This window comes from Rhamphochromis sp. 'chilingali' (assembly GCF_963969265.1).
Source record: "Rhamphochromis sp. 'chilingali' genome assembly, chromosome: 1".
In the NCBI taxonomy this organism is placed as follows: Eukaryota; Metazoa; Chordata; class Actinopteri; order Cichliformes; family Cichlidae; genus Rhamphochromis; species Rhamphochromis sp. 'chilingali'.
Genome location: NC_137929.1, coordinates 54782593 through 54792516, shown reverse-complemented (window position 1 = coordinate 54792516; position 9924 = coordinate 54782593). Strand labels below are relative to the sequence as shown.

General features: G+C 37.2%; 1 pseudogene across 1 annotated transcript; it reads right to left on the bottom strand.

Annotated features, from left to right (window-relative positions):
* Nucleotides 1–868: 868 nt before the first annotated feature.
* Nucleotides 869–7661, bottom strand: LOC308406391 (serine protease FAM111A-like; annotated as a pseudogene). The gene is made up of 5 exons (XR_013974750.1): nucleotides 7612–7661; nucleotides 7027–7084; nucleotides 5056–5104; nucleotides 4203–4259; nucleotides 869–3604 (listed from the first exon to the last, which is right to left on the bottom strand). The product of XR_013974750.1 is annotated as a serine protease FAM111A-like (transcript).
* Between the last annotated feature and the right edge of the window lie 2263 nt (nucleotides 7662–9924).

Genomic DNA, 9924 nt, shown 5'->3' with positions numbered 1-9924 from the left:
AGTGGCCTAGCCAGTCTCCAGACCTCAACCCCATAGAAAATCTGTGGCGGGAGTTGAAAGTCCGTGTTGCTCGGCGACAGCCCCAAAACATCACTGCTCTCGAGAAGATCTGCATGGAGGAATGGGCCAAAATACCAGCTACTGTGTGTGCAAACCTGGTAAAGACCTATAGTAAACGTTTGACCTCTGTTATTGCCAACAAAGGTTATGTTACAAAGTATTGAGTTGTATTTTTGTTATTGACCAAATACTTATTTTCCACCCTGATTTACAAATAAATTCTTTACAAATCCTACCATGTGGATTCATGGATTTTTTTTTCACATTCTGTCTCTCACAGTTGAAGTGTACCTCTGGTGCAAATTACTGACCTCTGTCATCATTTTAAGTGGGGGAACTTGCACAATCGGTGGCTGACTAAATACTTTTTTGCCCCACTGTAGTTATTTACAATATCCAGGGAGTAGAGGGCCCATTAGAGCATAGGTGTCAAACTCTGGCCCGCAGGCCAAATTTGGCCCGCAGCAAATACTTTTTTGCCCCACTGTAGGTTGGACGCAGCTCACCCGTGCAGATTCTCCCCTAGTTCTATAGGATGATCTTGGTGTGTCACTGAGGACTTGCCCCACAACTCCCCCTTTTTGAAGTTTTGGTGAGACTGAGCATTGACTTTTTTCCTCTGGGTGATCAGCCGTCTTTGGGGTCGTTCCTCAGTGCCCACACTCATGGAATTTTGTAAATAAAGTCTGCAACACGGAAAGAGCTGTGATCAAACCATTTATTATTGCGCAGGAGAGCCTGCGCACACACATCAAACATCACAGTTCAAATTCATGCCAGCTCTGCCCTTGGGATGTCTCAGCTCCTATTTTATACCTCCTCCCCACACACAACTCTCTGTATCTTTTAGTTACAACAGGTTTCTTTCCCACAGGCTGTGGCAGAGAGCAACTCCCACTATCGTTTCCCAGGAAGCTCCTGGCACCAGTCATCTTGGGAATTTTGTCCTTCCACACCCTAACAGTTAGCAGATAACATAGCAAAACATCATTAGGCCTATCTAAGCAGTTCTTTACGAAGTCATACTGACACACACACACACTCCTAAGCATCTCATCTAAGCAAACAAAGGTTATACCAAATCCTACAGTGAGATCTAAATTTAAGGATAATCTAGAATTTTCCCAACAATTGAAAACTTCAAATGTTTAAAAGGTAAAAATTAACTGACAAAATTATTGACAGGAAACATTTTAAGATAGAGAGTGGAACTGTTTTACACCCTGTGTTGCTTCACTTCTCATTTATTAACAACCAAAATCTTTACAAAAACATTCAATTTCAATTCAATTTCCAAATGAAAGCAAACGTAACAAATAATGAATATTGTCCAACATCAAAACAGAATATTAAAGTCTAACTTCACTTGAATACATTCAGTCACGTTACAAGCATTAAGGATTACAGCATCTTAAACATCTACAGTAAGGCCAAAAAAGCAGAAAAAACGTTTTTCATTACAGTAGCTGAGCAATAAATTTTTTTTTTAAAAAACCAACATGCTCACAGCCACTCAAATAATCTTAAAGGGTCATAAAAGCAAAAAGCTTACCATTTCAATTTGCTATGATGACAAAGGTACATTTATTGATTCTGTCTTAAGATTATTATAAGAAAGTAAAATTCATAAAAAAAAATAAAAATAGGCATGAAAACAAAAGGTTATCAAGACTTTAGATGTCTAACAGAGTACTCACCACCTATGTAATAGTAATAATAATAATAATAACTGATACTAAAAGCTAAACAGAATTAAAAATAAGAGTTCAAATCAACTCCATTCCCTCCTCAGAATCTGCTGTATTACCCTGAACACACTGCAACAGCTCCTCAGGTCTGTCTTGCTTTGACCCCACAACAGACGCAATAATGTTTTCTAGGTGTGGATTTCCCTTTGCCTCCTCCTCAACTCTTTCGAACAGATTCTTATTCCCCTCTTTCTTCACATTATCCACGAAGTGTTCAAATATAGTGAGCAGTGGAAAGGAAAACTCAATCACACTCTGTCCAGTCTTTGGAAATCCATAGAAAAATCCACCAGTGTGCAAACCAAACACTTGTCCATATGCATCAAATACTGGGGAACCAGAAGAGCCGTGATACATGAAAGAGTTGTAGGTCACATAGATATTTTCACAAGGGTGATTTTTGATCGCCTGATTGATTGCATAAAGAGTGATGAAGTATTCCTTGATGTCCTCTAAATTTTTATTAACAGCCTCCTCTCGTCCCTCTTTCACAATGATACACGTAGGATCCATTTTTTTCACTCCTTCTCCTGGGTGTCCAACAACACAGGCTGCACCATCTAAAGGTACAGGTCCAAATCTCTTGAGGAGCCCTGGTGGAACCTCAAGTTTGTTTGGTTTGAGCTCAAGTATGGCATAATCTAACTTATCGCTGCCAACAAACACCTTGGCATTAATCTTGTTCTTGTCAGAGTCTTGTTTTTCAAAGTTAAAGACAGCAGTAATGTTTACACGTTCATGCCAATTAGGTAATTTTGAATCAACCCAGTATTTGAATAAGTGGGCATTTGTCAAGACAAAGTTGTCAAATAGCACAAAGCCTGTGCCCTGCATTATGAAGGGATCATTTATGGGTACCTCTAAGAGACAAACTGACTCGCTCAGTTCAAGCAGCAACCTGACTTGGTGAATTTCACTAAAAGACTGTTGGATCTTTCCAAAGTTTTCCTTCCTCAGTGTTTTCTGGAAAGAATTTTCAGGGAATCTACTTTCCATCCATTTTTTCAGACGTGGAAACTGCGTACGCAGTAGCTTATAAACCTCCTTAGAGTCAATGCTGCAGCCTGTTTCTTTTGCTGCTGTTGTTATACTGATTTCCTTCTGCTGTGCAAGAGTTAAGACTGATCTTGTTTCTCTTGTGCGTTGTGGATTATTTGATACATGTGGAGGTTTCTGTTGGCCGGGGATGGCTACTTGTTTTACATCCTTTGTTTCCATATTTGCTCCTCGTGGAAGACATATCTTAAACTTCTTTTTATCCAGATTATCAATTTCGTCTGTGCACTCAGTCTTACATTTGTCATTGATGTTGACCAGCTCAAAGTAGCCCAGGTCATCAGTGAAGCGGCCATCTCTTTTTAGAGCCTCCGCCACAGTTATCCCCTTCTCTCCGTAAACACAGAGATACTTGAACTGTTTTAAAGTGCCACTTTTAAAAAGTTTTTTTTTTTGGCATTTAGTCCTCCCTTTGTATCAATGTAAAAGACAGAATAGGCATCTCTTGGATATACTACGTTGGAATCCTGGACCTGAGCCACTTCCACCTTTTCTGATTTACATGAAATGGTCAGAACCTCATGATCCCCAACACAAGAACACGGGAAATGTGTTGGAACAATTGATTCGTCGTCTCCTGTACCCATCTGAATGATAACATTTACATCTGCACCCTTAACCATCTTCTTATACTTATTTGAAGATTTTATGGCCTCCAGCACTGTGCGGGGTACAACACAGCCAATGGTGTATGTGTCATTCGGACTGAATTTCACTCTGAACTGATGTTTATGTGGTTCCTGCAGGAAATCAGAGTGGAGAAATGGACGTTAGAGGCTGCTAATGTACCAAAAACAAAATGTAATGCATTTTGTTCATAAACAACATTTTAAAAGCCATTATTCTTCTTGTTTTTTTGTTTTTTTTTAACTGGACTGGGTATAGGAGTCTATGAAGTTTCACAAAACAACAGAAAAACAGATGGAAAAAAATTATGCTTATTCAAAATAATTTGAATATTAATGAAACTCAATTCACTGTTTATGGCATAATGTCTTGTCTGTTGACAGAAGACATCAACAGATCCCAGTTCTACACATTTAAGATAACAGGGAAGGTACCGTGTCTTCATACGCTGACTCGGCATTTGACCTATCCTAAATATTTATCAGTCACCTTAAAGAGTGACCTTAAAGGTCAGTATTGCTCCAAGACCATCACTGCGGCTACGGTCCATCAAGTGTTTCATAGTATGAAAATAAAATTTTGCATGACTTCATTAAAGAAACTAAAAAAAAACAAACCAAGATGTAAAAAAAAATAGTTCTGCACGTGGGCTCAGGCAGGAACCTTTGTCGGATGTGGTTGTTCTTCACATGAAACGGTCCAGAAGCTCACCTGACAGGCTGTAGCTTCCTCTGGCTCTGTTTTCACGCTTCTGCTCGCAGGGCTGGCCTGATGAAGAAAGATGCACAAAAAAATGAACTGGGTCAATGCAAATGACAAATATCAAGGTAATGAATGACAAAGCATTACAGGACTATTAGCCAGAGTATTTAATGTGTTTTCTCTTACAGAAGAGCGCAAGGTGTTTAAAGTTTTTCATTTGATAGAGAAATGTAATGGCTTCCAATATAGACTCAGTGTAGACTCTTTAATATTACTGGGTGGAGGGGCACATTTTGTTCACCAGACATAAAAACAACTGTCTGTTTTAAAAACAGGAACATGTAAAAGGGACAAATTGAAGCAAGAAATGATGGATAAATCCCAGATTTTGTGTGTGAAACATTTTAATGCACAATTTAAGTACATTCACTCCTGTTCACTCTGCATGACCTGCATAATTAGATGCTCCGATACAAGTACTAACCAGGCTTGACCCTGCTTGGCGTCCGAGATCAAACATGATTGTGTGTGCTCAGGGTGATATGGCCATAAACTGCATTATGACATGCTAAAAAACCCAGCTAGCTATGTAAACCCTTTTATTTTACATTGCTACATCATGAAGAGAGGGCACATAAGTGAGTTGCCGGCCTCACTGTTTGGAATCTTTGCCATCATTACTGCAATTTCTAATTTCACTTTTTCATTTTAGCATTTGCACTGGATTTTCAGAAAGTAAAGAGCTTAAGTGACTACAACTTGTCCCACTGGAAAATGTAACAAAAACAATTAGAAACTACTCTCAGATCAAAAAATTGTGATGCAATTTAGCCGCTGACAACAGAATACATAGGCTACTTACTTCAACTTTGATGTTTTTCTGAGCCATGTTCACAGATTTCAGATTTATTCTGAAAAGAAATCATTGTGTTACAAGGATAGATATGGATAGCTTCAATATGATGCACAATGCAGAATACATGAATGAGAAGTTATGAGTCATGGTAGGAATTCCTCCTCTCTATACTCACACTCAATAAGCCCCTTCCTAACAAACCCTTTACCCCTTTTAGGAACGTATATGGATTTTGTTTTATAGATTGATGCCAAGTTATCATCTCCATACTGTTTGTAAGAGTGTGGCTTTATCCCACTTTTGTTGTTTGTAATCTCATCACTAAATCCAGCATCAGTGCATTCATATGCATAAGATGGAAAACAGTTCATTCTTATAAATGCAGGCCAAGAGTCATCTGCTGATAGTATAGGTAGTTTTATTAACTTCTTACTACCCACTGGGTCCCTGGTGACGTATCTAGCCATTTTAGTCATTTTAAAAATCAAGGATGTAAATTCTGCTAGCTCATTTTGCCTTCCAGACACTATTTTTTAAAGACATGTGAATTCTTCAACTTTCTATTAATCATTAACAAAAACAAAAAGAAATTTTTTTTACTGAAGTAACTTTTCTTTAAGTTTTCTTAAAGTAAAAAACATAACTTTAAGTTGTTGTGGTGAATGGTTTTAACAGAGTTGTTCCTCCCACATTTCCAAATTTCGCTTCCCCAGCAGTGTAACAATGAGATACATTTTGATATTAGAACCAACTTGTTATGCCGAATATTGTAGCGATCTATAACGGTCAGCATGTTCCACAAGTCATAACTTACACTGAATAAATGCTAAAACTTGAATAATAAATGTGCATTAGTCACTCAAAGGAAGAACTGCGTATTCTGGCAATAAAGACAATAATAAAAACAATAATTATGGTGGGGGTTTTTGTCTCTGTGTGTGTATGTGTGTGATTTCTGGCTTTAATATTAGGTTGGGTTTTTTTGTCTTTTCTCCTTTTTTTTTAATATGCAGACTTTGTTTAACATATTTTCTAGAATAGGGTCCCGTTTACTTGTGAAGTGTCAAAAAAACTACAGCAAAAACATAATAAATGAGATGAATATCAAACAAAACGGAAAAAAAATCACATATATCCAAATATGCTTTAAGAAATTATAAAATTTTCAGTTTTTATGAAAGAGAGGAAAAAAATCCCATTGTCTTTCCACTACAGTATGTATTAAAACATTGTTTAAGACACTGAGGCAGTGTCTATGAAAATCTGATCATTTTAAACTCAAAACTGCCAGAAGATTAAAATTCTACAAGCACCACAGTCAAATTGTTATTTGTAAAAAATTCTAAATAAAATGTAATTTTCAAACCCAAAGACAAGTTCAAAATTCATGTACGATCTTTCTCCTATATGTTGCTTGTTGTGTGATGAAATGGACACTCGGGGGAGCTGGTGGTGTATAATTTACTCAAACAGCCTGTGGAGGCGTTCTTTTCAGCAACAACTTGTGAAGAAAAGAACCAACTTCTCAAAGTATTTTTTATTTCATCTGCTTAATTGGAAAGGGCTCCCTCAGTGTCGACTATATACATTTAATTTTGTGAAATATACTGGAATATTTATAATTAGATTTATTTGTATTTATTAGAGCTCTTTTGTTATATTTTGTAACTGTATCAATTAACTAATGATTAATTATTATTAATAATAATGAATCCTAAAAATAATAATTACATATGGAATTATTTGGTACAGTTTTTTTTGTGCGGCTCCTGGAAAATGTGAAACTTCCCAGAGTTTTGGATGCCAGGGGTTTAACAGCCATCTGTATGTGCTTATAATGACAAAACTAGAATAGATATTTGCTTAAAAGAGATTTGCTAAGCGCTAAGGTATTACTGAGGTCATAGTAGGCGGTGTTGTTATACCAGACCTCAGATATCAAAAACATTAAAAACCTAAAGATTCATAAGGGTTCACCTGAGAGTTAGTTATCTCCTCGTGGCTGCGTGCACACTCTGCTGCTTCCAGGAATGTACTATAAAAAGATACACATAAAAATGAACTCAACCAGAATGTTAAGATCATAAATTAAGAAGTATAAACCAGCAGAATTATTAGCCAAGATGTTACATTTTTCTTTATGTATGTAATGCATGTGTTAAGTTGGAGTTTCATTTCACAGACATTTTATTGACTTCCTGGTTCACACTCCAAAGGCACACAGTGAGCAAACAGACTGCTATAGTCCCTCCTCTCAAACCTAAAGGACTGTTTGAAGAGCTCAGGTGTGGCTTACACATAAAAGCAACTCAGATCCAAGTTCACTTGGACTTCATCTGAAACTTGTAAACTTGACAGTTTTTTCTTAGAGGTAATAATCCTTAAAAAACAACAACAAAAAAAACCTATAATAACTGGTTATATCAGATGTAATTTATCTGACTTTATAACAGAGGAAATTAGATGACCAAAATAGTAACACTAACTCTCTGAGTGAGTTTGTGTCTGGTAGAAAGGCACAACGGCAGCTACACATCCACAGACGATCGTTTTTTTACTCACCAAACTACTGCTGCGCTGGAGAGATCCGCTGACTTCTGGAAGGAAGCAGGAAGCAACTGAATGATACTGAGCGGGAGGAACCTGTGACCAAGAGAGACTTGATCTCATGGTAACCTATTAACCAATCACATGTGAAGAGGTCTTTTGGGGGCGTTTTTACTTTGTGTGTTAAAAGCTGGATGGGTGTGGGAATAAACCCACAGTTGAGTTAAATGAATCACAAAATTAATTTCTACTTCTTACTATTGGCACATGTCATGAATCAAAAAAGTAATTTAAGCTTTGCACATGTCTGTGGCTCTTAGAAACACTGGTCTAGAGTTGTGTGTGCTGACAGGGGTGAAGAAAGAGAGGGAGATATTATATGATTTTATAATGTATAACCCTCTGTAAGACGAATAAATGAATCAGTATGGTGTTTTCCTTCATTTACAGGCTGTTTGATTGGCTGCAGTGTCCTGAGAGAGAACCTGGCACTCTGTGGATTACATCTTTCTCTTGGATGTGCTTTAACCCTTTAAAGCCTAGTGCAGGGGTCCGCAACCTGCGGCCCCGGAGCCGCATAGTCCTTATTTAGTCCTTATAGTGCGGCTCAGCGTGGTTTGGGAAAATAAATTATAAGTATGTAGCTGAAGTGTATTTTATTTATTTTAGTTCTTATTTTTTTTTTTTTTTTTTTTTTTTGGATATACAATTTTTATTCGTTATCAAGAATAGCATAAAAAATAACAACCAAACAGAAAAGAAAAGAAAGAAAGAAAGAAAGAGAATAAAAAAAAAATTTACACATACACACACACACACACACACACACACACACACACACACACAAAAACATATTTTCACTCAATTAGCCACAGATATAGAAAGAGAAAAAGATAAACTCCAAGAATGAATTGTCCTTTACACTTACTTCCTATTTAACTGAGAACATCTTAATCGCAACCACCCCCCCCCCCCCCCAACAGTTGGGACAAATCATTTGGCAAATAAGAAAGCAAAGGGGACCAAACTTTGAGAAAGAGACCCTCATTTCCTCCTAAAATAGCAGCAGTTCTTTCGTGAGGAATAACTTTAAATAATTCTCTGTACCACAACGTCACAGAGGGAGGTTTATCCTTAACCCAATTAATCAGAATACATTTCCTAGCTACCAGCAATAGTTTGTCACATAATTTGCGCTGCAAGTGATTCAATGTTACTTCTTTTGAGGGTAGGCCAAGAAGAAAATACCCGGGGTCCCTTTGAATCAGGTTGTTAAAAATATTACTTAGTTCTTGAGATATGAAGCTCCAAAATCTTTTGATTAATTTACATTCCCAAAAGTAATGAAAAAAAGTGCCAGTTTCTTTTTGACATTTACTACTGTTAAGGTTCAAAATTGAGGAAGGAGAGTACAAACCACCCATGGTCCAGAAGGTCTTGGTCAAACAATGATTTTAATGACTACACACGTGTGGGAAGAACACTCTGTACGCCGACAGCAAGTGATCTCCGACTTAATCAAAGCATAAACAGATATTTTATAGCATCAGGGTTTGATTTACTGACGCCCCTTCATGCGTCACAGATACATTTTATACATAGATCAGATCAACACCACAATGACTTTTAACCCAGAAGATCATCTTCTATTTTCATGGCTGGTACTTTCCGTTCTTGTCTTAAAGTGAATTGTTCCTCTTTCTTGCCGAGACATGACTAATTTCTCCTCTAAATAAATCTAACTCATGTGTGTGTGTGTGTTGACCCCACATGCTCTTTCTCAATTCACCTGTTGCACTTCTGACCTTTTACCAGACCAGAGGCTCACTGAGACTATATGTATGTTTTCTACTAAATAAATGTTTTAACCAAGAACCTCTACTTAAACCTTAATATGAAATGACCTGATATATAAGTGTTTTGTAAGCATGTATTGCAATTCCTTCTATGGCTCCAAGTCACTTGCACAATAGATTGTCCGGACATCGCGCCGAACAAAGCTTCCAACCCCCAATTAATTGACCGAGCTCCAACTCTTTAATAAGCACAGATATGCATTGTGTATAAAATAGTCATAACTGCACCTGAAATACAAGGTCAACATAATAACTGTATGCATAACATCTTAAGGCCTTCTTAAAGCTATCTGTTACATTGTTAAAGCCTCGTCTTAGCCTGCTGCTCAAAATAACTTCCTGCTTCTGCAAACTCTCTGCAAGCCTGTTTCCTGTCCTGTTACTTTTAGCCTTTCTGAAAGACACACACTGTTCAACCCCTGAATGCAATATAAACTCCAGATTATATTTATTATTTAACAATAGCAGTAAA